Below are 23,423 nucleotides of genomic sequence, written 5' to 3' on the forward strand. Positions count from 1 at the left end.
ACTGCACAACTACATGGAAATTGAGCAACCTGCTCCTGAAGGAATACTGGGTAAAAAACGAAATTAAGGCCGAAATAAGTATTTTGAAATCAATGAGAACAAAGAGGCAACACACCAGAATCTCTGGGACACAGCTAAAGCAGTGTTAAGAGGGAAATTTGTAGCACTAAATATCCACATCAGAAAACTGAAAAGATCTGAAATCAACACCCAAACATTGCAATTAAAAGAACTAGAGAAGCAATAGCAAACAAATTTTAGGAATCTGGGTGCTCCTGTATTGGGTGCATATATATTTAGGATAGTTAGCTCTTCTTGTTGCATCGATCCCTTTACCATTATGTAATACCCTTCTTTGTCTTCTTTGATCTTTGTTGGTTTAAAGTCTGTTTTATCAGAGACTAGGATTGCAATTCCTGCTTTTTTTTTTTTTTTTTTTTTTGCTTTCCATTTACTTGGTAAATATTCTTCTATCCCTTTATTTTGAGCCTGTGTCTTTGCACGTGAGATGGGTCTCCTGAATACAGCACACTGATGGGTCTTGACTCTATCCAGTTTGCCAGTCTGTGTCTTTTAATTGGGGCATTTAGCCCATTTACATTTGAGGTTAATGTTGTTAGGTATGTGAATTTGATCCTGTCATCATGATGCTACATGGTTATTTTGCACATTAGTTGATGCAGCTTCTTCATAGTGTCATTGTTCTTTATATTTTGGTTTGTTTTTGCAGTGGCTGGTACCGGATTTTCCTTTCCATATTTAGTACTTCCTTCAGGAGCTCCTGTAAGGCAGGCCTAGTGGTGACAAAATCCCTCAACATTTGCTTGTCTGTAAAGGATTTTATTTCTCCTTTGCTTATGAAGCTTATTTTGGCTGGATATGAAATTCTGGGTTGAAAATTCTTTTCTTTAAGAATGTTGAATATTGGCCCCCACTCTCTTCTGGCTGGTAGGGTTTCTGCAGAGAGATCCGCTGTTAGTCTGATGGGCTTCCCTTTGTGGGTAACCTGACATTTCTCTCTGGCTGCCCTTAACATTTTTTCCTTCATTTCAAACTTGGAGAATCTGACAATTATGTGTCTTGGGGTTGCTCTTCTCGAGGAGTATCTTAGTGGGGTTTTCTGTATTTCCTGAATTGGAATGTTGGCCTGTCTTGCTACGTTGGGGAAATTCTCCTGGATAATATCCTGAAGTGTGTTTTCCAAATGGATTCCATTCTCCCCATCACTTTCAGGAACACCAATCAAACATAGGTTTGATCTTTTCACATAGTCCTGTATTTCTTGGAGGCTTTGTTCATTCCTTTTCATTCTTTTTTTTCTAACCTTGTCTTCATGCCTTATTTCAGTAAGTTGATCTTCAATCTCTGATATCCTTTCTTCTGCTTGATCAATTCGGCTATTGATACTTGTGTATGCTTCATGGAGTTCTTATGCTATGTTTTTCAGCTTAATCAGGTCATTTATTTTCGTCTCTAAACTGGTTATTCTAGTTAGCAGGTCCTGTAACCTTTTATCAAGGTTCTTAGTTTGCATTGGGTTAGAACATGTTCCTTTAGCTCAGAGGAGTTTGTTATTAACCACCTTCTGAAGTCTACTTCTGTCAATTTGTAAATCTCATTCTCTGTCCAGTTTTGTGCCCTTGCTGGAGAGGCATTGTGATCATCTGGAGGAGAAGCAGCACTCCGGTTTTTGGAATTTTCAGCATTTTTGTGCTGGTTTTTCCTCATCGTCATGGATTTATCTACCTTTGATCTTTGAGGCCGATTACCTTTGGATGGGGTTTTTGTATGGGGGTCTTTTTTTGTTGATGTTGATGTTGTTGCTTTCTGTTAGTTTTTTCTTTTTTTCTTCTAACAGTCAGTCCCCTCTTCTGTAGGCCTGCTACAGTTTGCTCGAGGTCCGCTCTAGACCCTGTTTGCTTGGGTATCACCAGTGGAGGTTGCAGAAGAGCAAAGATTGCTGTCTGGTCCTTCCTCTGGAAGCTTCATCCCAGAGGGGCACCGGCCTGATGCCAGCTGGAGCTGTCCTGTATGAGGTGTCTATTGACCCCTGTTGGGAGGTCTCTCCCAGTCAGGAGGCACAGGGGTCAGCAACCTACTCGAGGAGGCAGTCTGTCCCTTAGCAGAGCTCACTCACTGTGCTTGGAGAATCCTCCGTTTCAGGATCAGCTGCTCTCTTCAGAGCCGGCAGGCAGGAAAGTTTAAGTCTGCTGGAGCTGTGACCTCAGCCATCCCTTCCCCCAGGTGCTCTGTCCCAGGGAGGTGGGAGTTTTATCTGTAAGTCCCTGACTGGGCTGCTGCCTTTTTTTCAGAGATGCCGCACCGAGTGAGGAGCAATCTAGAGAGGCAGTTGTGCCACAGCTGCTTTGCTGCATTGTGGTGAATTCCGCCCAGTCCAACCCTCCTGGCCTCCTTAGCACTGTCAGGGGACAACTGCCTACTAAAGTCTCAGTAATGGTGGATGCCCTTCCCCCGACCAAGCTCGATAGTCCCAGGTCAACTTCAGACAGCCGTGCTGGCAGTGAGAATTTCAAGCTAGTGGTTCTTAGCTTGCTACGCTCCATAGGTGTGGTACCCACTGAGTGAGACAACTTGGCTTCCTGGCTTGAGCCCCTTTCCAGGGGAGTGAACAGTTCTGTCTTGCTGGAGTTCCAGGCACCACTGGGGTATGAAAAAAGGCTCCTGCCGCTAGCTCAGCGTCATCCCAAACAGCCGCCCAGTTTTGTGCTTGAAACTTGGTGCCCTGGTGGTGTAGGCACACAAAGGAATTTCCTGATCTGCCGATTGCAAAAACTGTGGGAAAAGCGTAGTATTAAGGCCGGGTAGCACAGTCCCTCATGGCTTCCTTTGGCTGCGGGAAGGAGGTCCCTCGGCTCCTTGTACTTCCTGGGTGAGGCAACACCCCACCCTGTTTCTGCTCACCCTCCATGGGCTGCACCCACTGCCTAACCGGACCCAGTGAGATGAACTGGGAACCTCTGTTGGAGATGCAGAAATTGCCTGCCTTCTGCATTTGTCTTTCTGGGAGCTGCAGACCAGAGCTGTTCCTATTTGGCCATCTTGCCAGATCAACCCTATTTTTTTTTTTATACCCATTAACTATTTCCACCTCCCCCTCACTCATTCGCTAACCTCCTAACTCTGGTAACTATCCTTCTATTCTCTAGTTGCATGAATTCAATTGTTTTAATTTTTAGATCCCACAAATTAGTGAGAACATGCAATGTTTGTCTTTCTGTGCATGGCTTTTTTCACTTAACATAATGGCCTCCCGTTCTATTTAGGTTGTTGCAAATGACAAGGTCTCATTCATTTTTAATGGCTGAATAGTACTTCACTGTGTACAAGTACCACATTTTCTGTATCCACTCATCTCTTGATGGACACTTAGGTTGCTTCTAAATCTTGGATATTATAAACAGTGCTGTAACAAACATGGGGGTGCAGATATTTCAATATACTGATTTCCTTTCTTTTGGGTATATACACAGCAGTGAAATTTCTCAATTGTATGGTAGCTTTATTTTTAGTTTTTTTTCTTTATTTTAAGAGGTACAGGTACAGTTTTGTTACATGGATATACTGCATAGTGGTGAAGTCTGGGCTTTGAGTGAATAGTGTGCAGTGTACCCACTAAGTAATTTCTTTTTTTTTTATTATGCTTTAAGTTGTAGGGTACATGTGCACAACGTGCAGGTTTGTTACATACGTATACACGTGCCATGTTGGTGTGCTGCACCCATTAACTCGTCATTTACATTAGGTATATCTCCTAATGCTATCCCTCCCACCTCCCCCCACCCCACAACAGGCCCCAGTGTGTGATGTTCCCCTTCCTGTGTCCAAGTGTTCTCATTGTTCAGTTCCCGCCTATGAGTGAGAATATGCGGTGTTTGGTTTTTTGTCCTTGCGATAGTTTGCTGAGAATGATGGTTTTCAGCTTCACCCATGTCCCTGCAAAGGACATGAACTCATCCTTTTTTATGGCTGCATAGTATTCCATGGTGTATATGTGCCACATTTTCTTAATCCAGTCTATCATTGATGGACATTTGGGTTGGTTCCAAGTCTTTGCTATTGTGAATAGTGCTGCAATAAACATACATGTGCATGTGTCTTTATAACAGCATGATTTATAATCCTTTGGGTGTATACCCAGTAATGGGATTGCTGGGTCAAATGGTATTTCTAGTTCTAGATCCCTGAGGAATCACCACACTGTCTTCCACAATGGTTGAACTAGTTTACAGTCCCACCAACAGTGTAAAAGTGTTCCTATTTCTCCACATCCTCTCCAGCACCTGTTGTTTCCTGACTTTTTCATGATCCCCATTCTAACTGGTGTGAGATGGTATCTCACTGTGGTTTTGATTTGCATTTCTCTGATGGCCAGTGATGGTGAGCATTTTTTCATGTGTCTGTTGGCTGCATAAATGTCTTCTTGTGAGAAGTGTCTGTTCATATCCTTTGCCCACTTTTTGATGGGGTTGTTTGTTTTTTTCTTGTAAATTTGTTTGAGTTCTTAGTAGATTCTGGATATTAGCCCTTTGTCAGATGAGTAGATTGCAGAAATGTTCTCCCATTCTGTATGTTGCCTGTTCACTCTGATGGTAGTTTCTTTTGCTGTGCAGAAGCTCTTTAGTTTAATTAGATCCCATTTGTCAATTTTGGCTTTTGTTGCCATTGCTTTTGGTGTTTTAGACATGAAGTCCTTGCCCATGCCTATGTCCTGAATGGTAATGCCTAGGTTTTCTTCTAGGGTTTTTATGGTTTTAGGTCTAACATTTAAGTCTTTAATCCATCTTGAATTAATTTTTGTATAAGGTGTAAGGAAGGGATCCAGTTTCAGCTTCCTACATATGGCGAGCCAGTTTTGCCAGCACCAGCACCATCTTATTAAATAGGGAATCCTTTCCCCACTTCTTGTTTTGTCAGGTTTGTCAAAGATCAGATAGCTGTAGATGTGTGGCATTATTTCTGAGGGCTCTGTTCTGTTCTATTGGTCTATATGTCTGTTTTGGTACCAGTACCATGCTGTTTTGGTTACCGTAGCCTTGTAGTATAGTTTGAAGTCAGGTAGCATGATGCCTCCAGCTTTGTTCTTTTGGCTTAGGATTGTCTTGGCAATGCAGGCTCTTTTTTGGTTCCATATGAACTTTAAAGTAGTTTTTTCCAATTCTGTGAAGAAAGTCATTGGTAGCTTGATGGGGATGGCATTGAATCTATAAATTACCTTGGGCACTATGGCCATTTTCATGATATTGATTCTTCCAATCCATAAGCATGGAATGTTCTTCCATTTGTTTGTATCCTCTTTTACTTTGTTGAGCAGTGGTTTGTAGTTCTCCTTGAAGAGGTTCTTCACACCCCTTGTAAGTTGGATTTCTAGGTATTTTATTCTCTTGGAAGCAATTGTGAATGGGAGTTCACTCATGATTTGGCTCTCTGTTTGTCTGTTACTGGCGTATAAGAGTGCTTGTGATTTTTGCACATTGATTTTGTATCCTGAGACTTTGCTTAAGTTGCTTATCAGCTTAAGGAGATTTCGGGCTGAGATGATGGGGTTTTCTAAATATACAATCATGTCATCTGTAAACAGGGACAATTTGACTTCCTCTTTTCCTAATTGAATACCCTTTATTTCTTTCTCTTGCCTGATTTCTCTGGCCAAAACTTCTAACAATATGTTGTATAGGAGTGGTGAGAGAGGGCATCCCTGTCTTGTGCCAGCTTTCAAAGGGAATGCTTCCAATTTTTGCCCATTCAGTATGATATTGGCTGTGGGTTTGTCATAAATAGCTCTTATTATTTTGAGATATGTCCCATCAGTACCTAGTTTATTGAGAGTTTTTAGCATGAAGGGTTGTTAAATTTTGTCAAAGGCCTTTTCTGTATCTATTGAGATAATCATGTGGTTTTGGTCTTTGGTTCTGTTTGTATGATGGATTACGTTTATTGATTTGCATATGTTGAACCAGCCTTGCATCCCAGGGATGAAGCCCACTTGATCATGGTGGATAAGCTTTTTGATGGTTGCTAGATTTGGTTTGCCAGTATTTTACTGAGGATTCTTGCATCGATGTTTATCAGGGATATTGGTCTAAAATTCTCTTTTTTTGTTGTGTCTCTGCCAGGCTTTGGTATTAGGATGATGCTGGCCTCATAAAATGAGTTAGGGAGGATTCCTTCTTTTTCTGTTGATTGGAATAGTTTCTGAAGGAGTGGTACCAGCTCCTCTTTGTACCTCTGGTAGAATTCGGCTGTGAATCCATCTGGTCCTGGACTTTTTTTGGTTGGTAAGCTATTAATTATTGCCTCAATTTCAGAGCCTGTTATTGGTCTATTCAGAGATTCAACTTCTTCCTGGTTTAGTCCTGGGAGGTTGTATGTGTCGAGGAATTTACCCATTTCTTCTAGATTTTCTAGTTTATTTGAGTAGAGGTGTTTATAGTATTCTCTGATGGTAGTTTGTATTTCTGTGGGATCGGTGGTGATATCCCCTTTATCATTTTTTATTGCGTCTATTTGATTCTTCTCTCTTTTCTTCTTTAGTAGTCTTGCTAGCAGTCTATTAATTTTGTTGATCTTTTCCAAAAACCAGCTCCTGGATTCATTGATTTTTTGAAGGGATTTTTGTGTCTCTATTTCCTTCAGTTCTTCTCTGATCTTAGTTATTTCTCACCTTCTGCTAGCTTTTGAATGTGTTTGCTCTAGCTTCTCTAGTTCTTTTAATTGTGATGTTAGGGTGTCGATTTTAGATCTTTCCTGCTTTCTCTTGTGGGCATTTAGTGCTATAAATTTCCCTCTACACACTGCTTTAAATGTGTCCCAGAGATTCTGGTATGTTGTGTCTTTGTTCTCATTGGTTTCAAAGAACATCTTTATTTCTGCCTTCATTTCAACTTTGGCGAATCTGACAAATGTGTCTTGGAGTTGCTCTTCTTGAGGAGTATCTTTGTGGCGTTCTCTGTATTTCCTGAATTTGAATGTTGGCCTGCCTTGCTAGATTGGGGAAGTTCTCCTGGATAATATCCTGCAGAGTGTTTTCCAACTTGGTTCCATTCTCCCAGTCACTTTCAGGTACACCAATCAGACGTAGAGGTGGTCTTTTCTCATAGTCCCATATTTCTTGGAGGCTTTGTTTTTTTCTTTTTTCTCTAAACTTCTCTTCTCACTTCATTTCATTCATTTGATCTTCCATCACTGATACCCTTTCTTCCAGTTGATCATATCCGCTACTGAAGCTTGTGCACTCGTCACGTAGTTCTCGTGCCATGGTTTTCACCTCCATCAGGTCCTTTAAGGACTTCTCTGCAATGGTTATTCTAGTTAGCCATTCGTCTAATCTTTTTTCAAGGTTTTTAACTTCTTTGCCATGGGTTCGAACTTCCTTCTTTAGGTCAGAGAAGTTTGATCATCTGAAGCCTTCTTCTGTCAACTCGTCAAAGTCATTCTCCATCCAGCTTTGTTCCGTTGCTGGTGAGGAGCTGCGTTCCTTTGGAGGAGGAGAGGCGCTCTGATTTTTAGAATTTTCAGTTTTTCTGCTCTCTTTTTTCCCCATGTTTGTGGTTGTATCTACCTTTGGTTTTTTATGATGGTGACATACAGATGGGGTTTTGATGTGGATGTCCTTTTTGTTCGTTAGTTTTCCTTCTAACAATCAGGACCCTCAGCTGCAGGTCTGTTGGAGTTTGCTGGAGGTCCACTCCAGACCGTGTTTGCCTGGGTATCACCAGCAGAGGCTGCAGAACAGCGAACATTGGTGAACAGCAAACGTTGCTGCCTGATTGTTCCTCTGGAAGTTTTGTCTCAGAGGGGTTCCCGGCCGTGTGAGGTGTCAGTCTACCCCTACTCGGGGGTGCCTCCCAGTTAGGCTACTCGGGGGTCAGGGACCCAGTTGAGGAGGCAGTCTGTCCATTCTCAAATCTCAAGCTGTGTGCTGGGAGAACCACTACTGTCTTCCAAGCTGTCAGACAGGGACAGTTAAGTCTGCAGAGGTTTCTGCTGCCTTTTGTTTGGCTATGCCCTGCCCCCAAAGGTGGAGTCTGCAAAGGCAGGCAGGCCTCCCTGAGGTGCGGTGGGCTCCACCCAGTTCGAGTTTCCCAGCTGCTTTGTTTACCTACTCAGGCCTCGGCAATGGGGGGCGCCCCTCCCCCAGCCTTGCTGCTGCCTTGCAGTTTGATCTCAGACTGCTGTGCTAGCAATGAGCGAGGCTCCGTGGGCGTAGGACCATTTGAGCCATGCACGGGATATAATCTCCTGGTGTGCTGTTTGCTGAGACCATCGAAAAGTGCAATATTAGGGTGGGAGCAACCCAATTTTCCAGGTGCCATCTGTCACAGCTTCCCTTGGCTAGGAAAGGGAATTCCCTGACCCCTTGTGCTTCCCGGGTGAGGCGATGCCTTGTCCTGCTTTGGCTCATGCTTGGTACGCTGCACCGACTGTCCTGCACCCACTGTCCAACAATCCCCAGTGAGATGAACCAGGTACCACAGTTGGAAATGCAGAAATCATCCGTCTTCTGTGTCGCTCACCCTAAGAGCTGTAGACTGGAGCTGTTCCTGTTCAGCCATCTTGGAACCACCCCCCTATTTTTAGTTTTTTGAGGAACCTCCAAACTGTTCTCTATAGTAGCTATACTAATTTACATTCCCACCAACAGTTTATGAGCGTTCCCGTTTCTCCTTATCCTCACCAGCATTTGTTATTGCCTGACTTTTGGACAAAAGCCATTTTAACTGGGGTGAGATATGTCTCATTGCAATAAAAAACCACAAAAATCTGTGGCTTAAATCAATAAATATTTATTTCTTGCTCAAGCAAAGGCCATTCTGTGTCAGGGGAACTCTCTGGAGCTTATATTTTCCAGTGATGGTTCAGCATTTCACCTTCATGCCAACATTTGATTTATTATTCCAAAAATGAAACAATGGGGTGGGGCATTGAGTATGAGCAATTAAAAGCTTACATGTGGAAGTAAAACATATGACTTCTCCTCCAATTTTTTTGGTGAAAGTAAGCCACACCTAACCTCAAGGAACTCAAGAAAAGGCAATTCCCCAGTGGGCCTGAAAGAAAAAGAATTATGCAGCAGTGATATCCACCACAGATGTCAACTTTTTATTCTGCTAGGTAAGGACATCACACACACACACACACACACACACACACACACACACACACACCACCCCATCCTATCCTTTAAAGCCACCATCATTTCCTTAAATAACTTACTTTTTAACATTATGCACAAAATTACCTATTAAAATTTCAGCACAATTTTTTGTTTTCTGTGCTCTTCCCTGTATCTTAGGAAATCAAACTACATTTTTCAGAATCCCTTACAGTAGGATACCTCATTATATTCTTTCAATGAATGACATTCACATGTGATTTGGAAGTCAGAGGAAAAGCAAAAGCCATTATTGCTCCTAGGACTGTGGTAAGCAGAGGATGTGCTTTGGTAAACAGGAGGTATGTTCTCACTGGCCTCCTACAAATCACCCATTTAGTGCTCTTGGCAGCTGAGATTGCTGGTGATAGCCTCTCAGAATTTCTGTACTTTCAGTCCCCTGGTCATTTCTACATTTTTGAAAGCCTCTGACTCTGAGATTTATTATTTCTTGTTTGAAATATCTAGAGGAGCTTTTCTGACTGATAAAGTATATGGCACTAAGAAACAGGTTATCAAATATGGAGTCAGATCTGGTTAGATTTGAAGCAACAATAATCTCACCTATTAGAGAAAAACAGATATTTGTATGTCATGGCATATAGTGGGAAAATAGCTACCTAAATTACTGCATGTAGTTGCTTATAATAAAGTTCCTCAGTGAGCCGAGATTGCACCACTGCACTCCAGCCTGGGTGACACAGCGAGACTCCGTCTCAAAAAAAAAAAAAAAAAAAAAAAAAAAAAAAAAAATAAAGTTCCTGTTGAAGGCAAGGCTTTGGGGGATTAAGTGGCTGCTTAATCCATTATATCCATATAGAATATCTGCATATTCATTATATCCATAGAGACTACTGAAATACTTTATCAGTCAGAAAAGCCCCTCAAGGTATTTCAAGCAAGAAGGAAAAATTATCAGAGGTAGAGACTTTCAAAAATCAACTCTATCCATATAGAGTATATGGATAATTCATATGCAGACCACATGGACACTATGGTGGGACAGCTGCTTCTGACTTCATTGGAGAGGATTCAAAAAGAAAATGAAAAACTCAAGACATAAATTTTTTGGCTCAAAACAGTCAGATTGGGAGGCTGAGGCGGGCGGATCATGAGGTCAGGAGATGGAGAGCATTCTGGCTAACACGGTGAAACCCCGTATCTACTAAAAATACAAAAAAATTAGCCAGGCGTGGTGGCGGGCACCTGTAGTCCCAGCTACTCAGGAGGCTGAGGCAGGAGAATGACATGAACCCGGAAGGTGGAGCTTGCAGTGAGCTGAGATCGCGCTACTGCACTCCAGCCTGGGCGACAGAGCGAGACTCCGTCTCAAAAAAAAAAAAAAAAAAACAAAAACAAAAACAATTAGCTGGGTGTGGTGGTGGGCTCCTATAGTCCCAGCTACTCGGGAGGCTGAGGGAGGAGAATGGCGTGAACCCGGGAGGCGGAGCTTGCAGTGAGCCGAGATCATGCCACTGCACTCCAGCCTGGGCGACAGAACAAGACTCCGTCTCAAACAAACAAACAAAACAAAACAACAAAAAACTGGAAAGCTTTTATGATTGTCATAAAAGAAACTTATGTTTAATTCTACAATCCACAGCATCAAATTTTGGGTCTAATTTTTTTGATAAAGATCAGACCCAAACTTTGATGTTGTGGGTTGCAGAATTAGAGGAAATTTGGATTCATGGCTCACTAGATTCTTTTGTAAATGTTGGGGCATTGATTGGAAAGAATAAAATTCTGAACTGGAATAGAGACATCTAGATAGATTCCAGTGATCTGAATTTTTTTGATAAGCTCCCTTGTTAGAAGTATCTGTAATGATCTCAACCATGGTCAGTTCAAAGGGATTGCAAGGGGATGCAAGTGCATCTCAAAACTCATCTCTCCACCTTTTATTGTCTCTAGACCCATAACCAGAGTTAGATTCCCAAAGGCCTCAGGAGGCAAGTAAAAAGGCTGACTTTGGAGGAGAATTACAAGGTTTGCCAATTTATATCAGTCAGCAAAAGGAACATAGCCTGCCAAAACCTTGATTTTTAGCCCTGTAGGACCTATTTTCAGGCTTCTGACCTCCAGAAATGTAATTTAATAAATTTGTGTTGCTTTAAGCCACTGATTTTGTGGTAATTTGTTATAATAGCAATAGGAAACATACAATGATCTACTAAAGTTTTACATAATATGGGTAGTCAAAGAAAAGTTCTATAGGTCTGGTGAACAGAGATTATGGCTTAAGTAGCCACAACATATCCCCTAATTCCAAGATCTAAACCAGCAATCAAAGAGGAACCCCTTGGATGAAGGGAAGGACACATCATTTTGAGGGAGCATCCTGCAGCATGTCCATGAATATGGTCTGTAAATCTCTCCCCCAGTCTTTCTTAAGGCTTCTGTGAACTGGAAACTTCGAAATACCTAGACTTTACAAGGGTTTTATACAGTGAGCTGACACTAATTACTGATAACCCAAATTGTACTGTAGTCTGTCAGAGTAGGTACTTATAGATGTCAGATGACACAGATAATTTTTGCCTGAGTTCATCTCACGCTGGGTGTACTAGTTTTCTATTGCTGTGTTACAGATTATCCACAAACTCAGTGGATTAAAACAATACCCTTTTCTTTAAGCTCACCATTCTGTAAAGCAGAAGGCTGTGCAAGATTGGCTGGGTTCCCTGCTTATGGAACCAAGGCCATGGTTCCATGGCCATGGTCTTCCAAGGCCAAAGTCAGGGTGTCTACTGGGCTGGACTCTTATCTGGAGGCCCTAGGGAGGAATCCTCTTCTAAACTTATTTAGGTTTTGGGCAGAATTCAGTTCCTTGTGGTTGTAGGACTGGGGCCCTAATTTTCTTGCTGGCTATTGGCCAGAGGGTCCTCCTCTGATCCTAAAGGCTTCCCACATTCCTTCCTGTGTGACTCCCATCATATTCAAAGACAGGAATGGAATGGCACCCAGAGTTCTTCTTATGCATTGACTCTGTCTGACATTCCTTTATATCACCAGCTATGGAAGGCTCTCTGCTTTCAAGGGCTAATATTATTAGATCAGGCTCAGCTAGACAACCTTCTTGTCTTAAAGTCAATTCTGCTATATAATATAACACAGTAATGGGAATGAGAACTAATCATATTCACAGGTTCCAGGAATCAGGATGGGACATCTTTGGGAGACCATTTTAGAAATTCTGCCTACCATAGTGGGCCACATGGATCCATGAGCCCACTCAGCAATTATTTTCTCAATTCCTGAATACGTGGTTGGAATAGACACTCTTGGCTACTGGAAGAATCACAACATTGGGCCCTTGACTTGCAAAAAGGGATTTATTATTATAGGAAAGGCCAAGTAGAAGCCTGGGCGACATGGTAGAGAATAGTGTTAGCTTCAGTCTCTGGTACCGAGTATGGAGCTATTAGTCTAGGATATGCTTTATTTTCTGAATGAACAGAAAAGACCACCAGAAACAATAATTTTTTCTTTTTATGTGATTGGGATAATAGTATACCCTTACTGTTTTACCCAGTGCCATGTCAGCTGTGAAAATTGAGAACACAGAGACATCGATTATCTCACCTTCCTGTAGAATATCATGCTATCCACTTCATTGATAACATAGTGTTGATGGACCTAGTTAAAAGGAACTGGCAAATATTCTAGGTGCCTTTGCTAGATATATGCATTACAGAGGTTGGGAGAGAAACTTACAACCTTAGTGAAGTTTCTAGGAATTCTGTAGTCTGGGGCATATGGAGATTAGCTCCTTCAAGTGAAAGACAAATTACTGCATATTGAGTGTTATTACTAATAAAAAGGCGTAGTACTTAATGAGATATTTGGATTCTGGTGGCAACATGTCTCTTATCTGAATTTGCTGCTCTAACTTATTTATCAAGTAATAAATAAAGATAAGCTGATTTGATACTTGAGTTTTATGACCTGTTTGGTCCCATTATGCCCAAAGCATCTGGTAAGAATGTTGTATGGTGTTCAGAGACACACATAGGCTCAAAATAAAGGGATGGAGGAAGATCTACCAAGAAAATAGAAAACAAAAAAGGCAGGGTTGCAATCCTAGTCTCTGATAAAACAGACTTTAAACCAACAAAGATCAAAAGAGACAAAGAAGGCCATTACATAAGGGCAAAGGGATCAATTCAACAAGAAGAGCTAACTATCCTAAATATATATGCACCCAATAAAGGAGCACCCAGATTAATAAAGCAAGTCCTTAGAGACCTACAAAGAGACTTAGACTCCCACACAATAATAATGGGAGACTTTAACACCCCACTGTCGACATTATATCAACGAGACAGAAAGTTAACAAAGATATCCAGGAATTGAACTCAGCTCTGCACCAAGCGGACTTAATAGACATCTGCAGAACTCTACATCCCAAATCAAAAGAATATACATTCTTCTCAGCACCACATCGCACTTATTCCAAAATTGACCTCATAGTTGGAAGTAAAGCACTCCTCAGCAAATGTAAAAGAACAGAAATTATAACAAATTGTCTCTCAGACCACAGTGCAATCAAACTAGAACTCAAGATTAAGAAACTCATTCAAAACTGCTCAACTACATGGAAACTGAGCAACCTGCTCCTGAATGACTACTGGGTACAAAACGAAATGAAGGCAGAAATAAAGATGTTCTTTGAAACCAATGAGAACAAAGACACAACATACCAGAATCTCTGGGACACATTTAAAGCAGTGTGTAGAGGGAAATTTATAGCACTAAATGCCCACAAGAGAAAGCAGGAAAGATCTAAAATCGACACCCTGACATCACAATTAAAAGAACTAGAGAAGCTAGAGCAAACACATTCAAAAGCTAGCAGAAGGCAAGAAATAACTAAGATCAGAGCAGAACTGAAGGAGATAGAGACACAAAAATCCCTTCAAAAAATCAATGAATCCAGGAGCTGGTTTTTGGAAAAGATCAACAAAATTGATAGACCGCTAGCAAGACTAATAAAGAAGAGAGAAGAATCAAATAGACGCAATAAAAAATGATAAAGGGGATATCATCACCGATCCCACAGAAATACAAACTACCATCAGAGAATACTATAAACACCTCTACTCAAATAAACTAGAAAATCTAGAAGAAATGGGTAAATTCCTCGACACGTACACCCTCCCAAGACTAAACCAGGAAGAAGTTGAATCCCTGAATAGACCAATAACAGGCTCTGAAATTGAGGCAATAATTAAGAGCCTACCAACCAAAAAAAGTCCAGGACCAGATGGATTCACAGCTGAATTCTACCAGAGTACAAAGAGGAGCTGGTACCATTCCTTCTGAAACTATTCCAATCAATAGAAAAAGAGGGAATCCTCCCTAACTCATTTTATGAGGCCAGCATCATCCTGATACCAAAGCCTGGCAGAGACACAACAAAAAAGGGAATTTTAGACCAATATCCCTGATGAACATCTATGCAAAAATCTTCCATAAAATGCTGGCGAACGGAATCCAGCAGCACATCAAAAAGCTTATCCACCATGATCAAGTGTGCTTTGTCCCTGGGATGCAAGGCTGGTTCAACATATGCAAATCAATAAACATAATCCAGCATATAAACAGAACCAAAGACCAAAACCACATGATTATCTCAATAGATACAGAAAAGGCCTTCGACAAAATTCAATAGCCCTTCATACTAAAAACTCTCAATAAACTAGGTATTGATGGGACATATCTCAAAATAATAAGAGCTATTTATGACAAACCCACAGCCAATATCATACTGAATGGGCAAAAACTGGAAGCATTCCCTTTGAAAGCTGGCACAAGACAGGGATGCCCTCTCTCACCACTCCTATTCAACATAGAGTTGGAAGTTCTGGCCAGGGCAATCAGGCAGGAGAAAGAAATAAATGGTATTCAATTAGGGAAAGGGGAAGTCAAATTGTCCCTGTTTGCAGATGACATGATTGTATATTTAGAAAACCCCATTGTCTCAGCCCAAAATCTCCTTAAGCTGATAAGCAACTTAAGCAAAGTCTCAGGATACAAAATCAATGTGCAAAAATCACGAGCATTCCTATACACCAATAACAGATGAACAGAGAGCCAAATCATGAGTGAACTCCCATTCACAATTGCTTCAAAGAGAATAAAATACCTAGGAATCCAACTTACAAGGGATGTGAAGGACCTCTTCAAGGAGAACTACAAACCACTGCTCAACAAAATAAAAGAGGATACAAACAAATGGAAGAACATTCCATGCTCATGGATAGGAAGAATCAATATGGTGAAAATGGCCATAGTGCCCAAGGTAATTTATAGATTCAATGCCATCCCCATCAAGCTACCAATGACTTTCTTCACAGAATTGGAAAAAATTAAAGTGCATATGGAACCAAAAAAGAGGACGCATTACCAAGACAATCCTAAGCCAAAAGAACAAAGCTGGAGGCATCATGCTACCTGACTTCAAACTATACTACAAGGCTACAGTAACCAAAACAGCAATGGTACTGGTACCAAAGCAGACATATAGACCAATGGAACAGAACAGAGCCCTCAGAACTAATACCACATATCTACAACCATCTGATCTTTGACAAACCTGACAAAACAAGAAATGGGGAAAGGATTCCCTATTTAATAAATGGTGCTGGGAAAACTGGCTAGCCATATGTAGGAAGCTGAAACTGGATCCCTTCCTTACACTTTATACAAAAATTAATTCAAGATGGACTAAAGACTTAAATGTCAGACCTAAAACCATAAAAACCCTAGAAGAAAACCTAGGCATTACCATTCAGGACATAGGCATGGGCAAGGACTTCATGTCTAAAACACCAAAAGCAATGGCAACAAAAGCCAAAATTGACAAATGGGGTCTAATTAAACTAAAGAGCTTCTGCACAGCAAAAGAAACTACCATCAGAGTGAACAGGCAACCTGCAGAATGGGAGAAAATTTTGGAGTCTACCCTTCTGACAAAGGGCTAATATCCAGAATCTACAAAGAACTTAAACAAATTTACAAGAAAAAATCAAACAACCCCTTCAAAAAGTGGGTGAAGGATATGAACAGACACTTCTCACAAGAAGACATTTATGCAGCCAACAGACACATGAAAAAATGCTCATCATCACTGGCCATCAGAGAAATGCAAATCAAAACCACAATGAAATACCATCTCATACCAGTTAGAATGGCTATCATTAAAAAGTCAGGAAACAACAGGTGCTGGAGAGGATGTGGAGAAATAGGAACACTTTTACCACTGTTGGTGGGACTGTAAACTAGTTCAACCATTGTGGAAGACAGTGTGGTGATTCCTCAAGGATCTAGAACTAGAAATACCATTTGACCCAACCATCCCATTACTGGGTATATACCCAAAGGATTATAAATCATGCTGCTATAAAGACACATGCACACGTATGTTTATTGTGGCACTATTCACAATAGCAAAGACTTGGAACCAATGCAAATATCCATCAATGATAGACTGGATTAAGAAAATGTGGCACATATACATCATGGAATACTATGTATCCGTAAGAAAGGATGAGTTCATGTCCTTTGTATGGACATGGATGAAGCTGGAAACCATCATTCTGAGCAAACTATCGCAAGGACAAAAAACCAAACACCACATGTTCTCACTCGTAGATGGGAGTTAAACAGTGAGAACACTTGGACACGAGAAGGGGGACATCACACACCGGGGCCTGTTGTGGGGTGGGGGAAGGGGGAGGGATAGCATTAGGAGATATACCTAATGTAAATGATGAGTTAGTGGGTGCAGCACACCAACGTGGCACATGTATACATATGTAACAAACCTGCACTTTGTGCACATGTACCCTAGAACTTAAAGTATAATAATAATAAAAAAATGTTATGTGGAGGCTCTCGCAAGACTTAGTAAGGGAGTCACTTTGAAGAACATCTAGAATTTTGGAGTAACGTCATGCCCTTCTCCTGCATTTGAGAAACAGCTTATTGGTTGCTAATTGGCCCTGGTAGAGATCAAATTTTGATCATGGGATAACAAGTGATTATGTGACTTGAACTGTCCAATATAAAGTAGTTATAATGTTGGACATAAACAGCAGCCTTCCACCATCAAGTGGAAATTGTACTGTGTCCAATAACTTTTGTCTGTCTTTCCAGATACATTCTCTACCTTGCTATTTCCCTCGGGAGATGACCATAGACAATATCAGTAGACAATAACTATTACGTCCCCTGATTTCCAGCTTCTGGTTGGGTTGAATCAATTAAGAGCCTGGTGGGAGACTGAAAAAAGAGGAGGGAAGTTCCTTTCATGCAAGGTTACTTTGGGTTTGCTGTGTCCCTTAGCCAAAAGTCCTTTAATCTTGAACTTCTCTGAAGGAAGCCCTCTTCACGTAAGTTTCTCTTTTTGGATTACAGTACCTGGTTCTCTTCTTTTGCTACTTCAAACTTAGGGAAGGTAAAAGCCCCAGGGTATTACACTATCCTTTTGTGATTTTCCCACACTCTGCACATACATTTGTTAATAATTTCTTCATTAAACCCTCCTCACATGATCTTATTTTGATGGCATCATTCATTCCTGGTTCAGGACCTGACTGATGCAGTATCTGGTACTAGAATTAACCATAAGAAAACAGAGCCTGAAAATTGGATTCTAGTTTGGGTTAATTATTCATATGAGTAGAACTGAGATATGCTCATTTCCAGAGTCATACGATTGCATCACAATCACTCAGATTATCATTGTTAGTAGGAAGGGATAAAGTGCAGGTGAAAAGAAAAGTGTTGGTAGATTAAGTCCTGAAGACGCAAATAAACTTTGTAAGCAGGTGGGTCAGACTCCTGGGGGAGTTCCCTTCAACAGACTAATGAGAGAGAAAAAAATTGGCTTAAAGATGGTACATTGACACATGGGTGGCTCTGACAGTAAGGAAAAAAAGATCTATTGTTTATTCAGTTGTGTGCCCACTGGAAGATGACACTTTGTGAGTGGGGTGCTGTCCTATAAGAAGTGGTATATGCTATGAGCTAAGAAGTTATACAAAGTGCTGTTTCTTCCATTTTTTCCCATTATCCCATAGTCCACAAATGGGGGTGGAGTTACCTGGCTTCTCTTTCTGTTTTACCTAATAACCCATTCACATACATTTTGCTTTCCATTTCTGCAACTTTTGCCTCTGTTCTTCTGAAGAACCTCCAAAGTGTCTTCCATATCAGTCCCATTTTTATAGATAAGGAAACCTAGGCAAACAGAGGTTAAATAACTTGCCTAAATTCACATAGCTGACAAGTGGAAAGGCCAAGCTCAAACCAATCTGTCAGACTCCAAAGCCCATGATTCTTTGATTATACTCCAAAGAAGACAAAGCAGGAATGTAGGCTAAAAGAAGGTAGGTAAATGGTATGAGGAAAGAGGTTCAGGTAAAGTTTCAGTCACCAGGATGAACAAAGCAAAACTCAGTAGGACACTTTTGCAATAATTTCAAATCCTATGATAGGAAACACAGAAGGATTGGGTGGAAGGAGACCTTCTAGCTATGGAGCCTCCTAGTGTGAAGGGCAAGTGCACCAACCCCAGCCCCACCTCCCCAGCACGCCATTTTTGTGCGTGTGGTTGTTAGGGAGCTAATGCCAAGATAGAGCCCAGAATTAACCCCAGAGAACATCAGAGCTATATGTTCTTCATGCACTTGGCAATTCTCAAGTGCCATACCTTTGCTAAGTGACTGGGAAAGTTAAGTGTTTACTTAGGATATTGCAGGGCAAGACTTCGAGGGAATCTGTTAGATACAAGTTTAAATTCTCTTAAATCTAGGGTAGTGCTCAGAGGGATCCAAGACCTCAAAGAGCATTTTTGGGTCCTGGCCTGATATTGTTTGGAATCCTGAGTTGCTCCTGGCATCTGGAGGAGCTGGAGGGCACATCTGGAGAGTTGTCTGGCTGCTTGAAAAGGCCAAGAAAACTCTGCCATTTCATCTTCCCATTGTGTTACAGAAAAGTTTCCCAAGCTTGTGAATGGAGTGTCAATTCCAAACTTTGTCCCTTTGGGCCAGCAGAAAGCATTGAGTCCTCTTATAAAAGCAGATCCTTCAGAGCGGAGAAACAGCAAAGTTTTAAAGTGGAATGTGATATGTGTGTGTGTGTGTGTGTGTGTGTGTGTGTGTGTGTGTGTGTCCCTTAGAAGAAAGCCTCTTCCAGAATGGAAAACATTTAGTATTAATTGTTGTGAGGTGTCCTCATTAAACTTCCCATTGCTCTGTGCAAGGTCATGGTAGGTGCTCAAAGGGACTGGACAGATGCAGAACAAGTGTAAAAGGGAATGCTCAGGTGTAAAAGAGCAGTGCCCACCTCTGTTTCTGGCTCTCTTCCTCCTGGGGTTTGCCCTTACAAATTGCTCCTGGGTTTTTAACTGTGCTGGGGAGTTGCTACTACTACATACAGCCCTCAGGGCACAGTTCCTTCCAGGACACTCAGAGTATCTGCATCAGTGTTACCTGGAATGGCACTGAAAATGCAGATTCCTCATATGGAATCCACATTACCCTGACATGTTACTTAGAAAAGCTTCTCTGGATATTCTTACAAATGAAAGTCTAGACCATTTCTGCAGGGGCTTCTACCTGTTACCCAATATTGACAGTCAATTCTAAGAGCTTTATCTATATTTTTTCATTTAATCTTGACAATATTCCCCCGGTTAAGAACTATTATTATCTCCAGAATTTTTACAGAAGCTGAACATGAGGCACAGGGAAAGTAAATAACTTGTTCCAGGTCACATAGCAATTAGTGGAGTCAGCATTTGAACTCAGATACTTTACAGAAAACATGCTCTTAGTCATTATGGTAAGCCCTGTGGATTAATCCTTCTTTTCTTTATTTTGATCAAGATCAAATTGTGTTTTTTTTTCTTGCCGATGAACTTTGCTAAGGGATGAAAGGGAAACACATTTTCAGTGGAGAATTTCTTTATCCCTTCTACATAAGAACTGTCTGGACATGGTAGGTTTGGTTGACATAGCTTCCCCAGAACAATCCACGTCCTGTCCTTAACTCGTGAGGAAACACTTTGCCTCCACTCTGCTCCAACCTGCCCTTTCGACCTTACTTCCTGCTCCAGTGCAGGAACCTGGCTCCAGGTCGGCAGATCTATATACTTCCTCATGCCTACATCTTGGCCTAGCCAGTGTGGTTGCTTTGGCTTTCCCACCGAGTAAAGGATAAACATATGCTTATGCAATCTTCAAAGACCAGCCAGTTCAAATATTCCCTTTTCAGAGAAGCTATCAGAAAGCCCACAAAAAGCCTTTATCTTGTGAGGTCCCAGGGCCACTTAGCAGCCTGAGACCAACTTTTTGGGGCTTCTTTCCTCTCCTGTAGCAGGCGCAATGCTTAGCTACCTTTTCTCTTATAGCTTCTGTAGCTGAGCGGGGGCGGGCTTTGTTTGCTTCTTGACTTGTGAAGAGTGGGTTTCTCATTGTCCTGAAGGCAGATACATGGCCCTTTCCACTTGAAGAGTTTTAGTCCCATTCGTTATGCAAGCATCAAAAATCTTGCAGCTTAAGGAAACTTACTTTATTTTGTCATCGCCTCTGGTTCACAGCTCAATTCTCTTCCTGAGATGGTTACTGAGATAAACTTTCTTCTCCATATTTTTCCCCTGAGGATGAAGTTTCATTAGCCTCTCTCCTCTTGTCAATGCCCACAAGTGAATGCAATGCAGTTATCTTGGTGCAGTGCTCTCTGTCCAAAGTAGGGGCCTTGAGTTTCAACTTCTTTAACCCATTTTGGCAGGCCTGTGTTCTGCTCAGAAGGGCTACCTTCAGACATTTCCTCTGAAAAGTCTGTCCTGCCCATTTCTTCCTGAGGTGAGCTCCTCAATTTTTAGGTCATGTACGAGAGAACCACTCTACTTTTACTATATAATCACCATTACTCTAAGTGTACATGCTTTAATATTGTGATATTATAATATCACAATGTTATAGTTAAACAAATAATACTGAGTAGAACCGTTCCTCCTGAAAGGAAGTCAAGAACAGTAGAGAAGAGAGAGGCTTGATGAGGTTACTTACACGAGGGCATGATCTATTCACCGTTTTGCTCTGACCAAAAAGGAGGAACCTAACAGATATTTCTCAAGACAGGAAAAGGAGGGAATCTGCTACCTTTTGGGCTCTGGAGGTTAGTCAGTGATGTGAAGCAGAGAGATCCTGGGGAAGAAGTGGGCCTTAGGAGGCACTATAATGAAGGGGCTGAAGGGAGGACCCAGGAGTCAATGAGGTGGATTTCCATCTGGCTGTTCCATTCACCAGCTGTGGAACCTTAATGTAGACATATTAATGAATTGCTGTGTCTTTATCTATTAGATAATAATAATTATCCCTACTTTGTAGAATTGTTGTGAAGGCTGATGAGTTAATATGTGTGAAGTGCAAATGAGAATGCTTGACATATAGTAAATGCTGTATAAGTGTTGGCTACCTAAAGGCCATATGACCACTGAGAGAAAGGAAAAGAAGGAGGGATGAAATGAGGGAGAGCAGGAGAGAAATGTGTTTGGGGAAAAACACAGAACTTACAGGTGGAGGGACTTTCAGGAAATTTGAGGAAGCATCTGCTCAGCGGATAGAGCAGAAAGTCAGGAAAGGGTGCTTGGATCAGGGAGGGAAATGTATACCTTGAGGAAGCAGGGGGCCAGGAGCTCTCATGAGAGGAAGAGATGGATGGAGAATCTAAATGGTGCACCTCCTTGGTCCTGGAGGCATACTGAGGGACCCAAAGAAGAGAGTGAGAAGGCATGTGTATCTCACCAGACCTCAAAGTGGTGCCCGGCCAGAGTCTCATGGGCTTGGGTATCTCAGAAGTTTGGTCTCAGGTGCAATTAAGACACAGGTGAAAGAGCCCTTGACAACCAGGATGTTGTGCCAGCCAAGCCAAGTTGTAGCCAGGTTTCTGTTACTTTAAGATGAAGAAACTATGTTCAATTACTTTACCACTCAGGAGGATATTTAAATTATCCCATTTTCCTTAGCAAAGAAAAGAAACTATAGTCTGGTCTCAGCCAAAGTTATAACTGCGAGGAGAAGCCATTTGGGGAGTGTTTTCTTAAATTTTTATGTGCGTCAGAATCACTACCTGGTCTGAGTGGAGCCTGGCAGTTGCGTGTTTAAGAGGGAACCATGTTATTTTGATGTTTACCAAAAAGTTTAGGAAACACTTCTCTCTCAACGCTTTTCAATCTTTAATGTACACACACATTACCTGGGGATTTTGTTAAAGTGAGGATTCTGAAGGTCTGAGGTGAGACTTGAGATTCTGCATTTCTAGCAAGCTCCCACGTGATGCTGATGCTGCTGGTCTGAGGATGACATGGGTTAAAATATTGTCCCCATTTTGTTTTATTTGAACATTTTTATGGATATATAATAGTTTTACATATTTATGGGGGTACATGTGATATTTTGATTTAAGCATACAATATGTAATGAACAAATCAAGGTAATAGAGATATCCATCACCTTAAACATTTATCATTTCTTTGTGTTGGGAACATTCCAATTCCACTTTTTTAGTAATTCTTAAATATACAGTAAATTATTGTTAACTATAGTCATGCTATTGTGCTACTGAGCATTAGATCTTATTCCTTCTAACTAACTATATTTTTGTACCCATTAACATATCTCTACCTATTCCTCCCCACACTACCCTTCTCAGCCTCTGGTAGCCATCATTCTACTCTCTATCTCCATGATATCAATTTTTATAGCTGCCAAATATGAGCGAGAACATGCAATATTTATGTGCCTGGCTTATTTCACTTAACATAATGTCCTCCAAGTTGCATCCATCTTGCTGCAGATGACAGGATTGTATTCTTTTTTATGGCTGATAATATTCCATTGGGTATATGTACCACATCTTCTTTATCCATTCATCTGTTGATGGACATTAGGTTGATTCCATATCTTGGCCAGTGTGAGGAGTGCTGCAATAAACATGGGAGTACAGATATCTCTTCAATATGCTGATTTCCTTTCTTTTGGATATATACTTAGCAGTGGGATTACTGCATCATGTGGTAGTTCTTATTTTTAGTTTTTTGAGGAACCTCAATACTGTTCTCCACAGTGGCTCTAGTAACTTAAATTCCCATCAACAATGCAGGAGCATTCTCCTTTTCCTCCATCCTTGCCAGGATTCATTATTCTTATTATTCTTTGATCTTTTTATTTATTTATTT

This window comes from Gorilla gorilla, chromosome 12, assembly GCF_029281585.2.
Source record: "Gorilla gorilla gorilla isolate KB3781 chromosome 12, NHGRI_mGorGor1-v2.1_pri, whole genome shotgun sequence".
NCBI classification, from domain to species: Eukaryota; Metazoa; Chordata; class Mammalia; order Primates; family Hominidae; genus Gorilla; species Gorilla gorilla.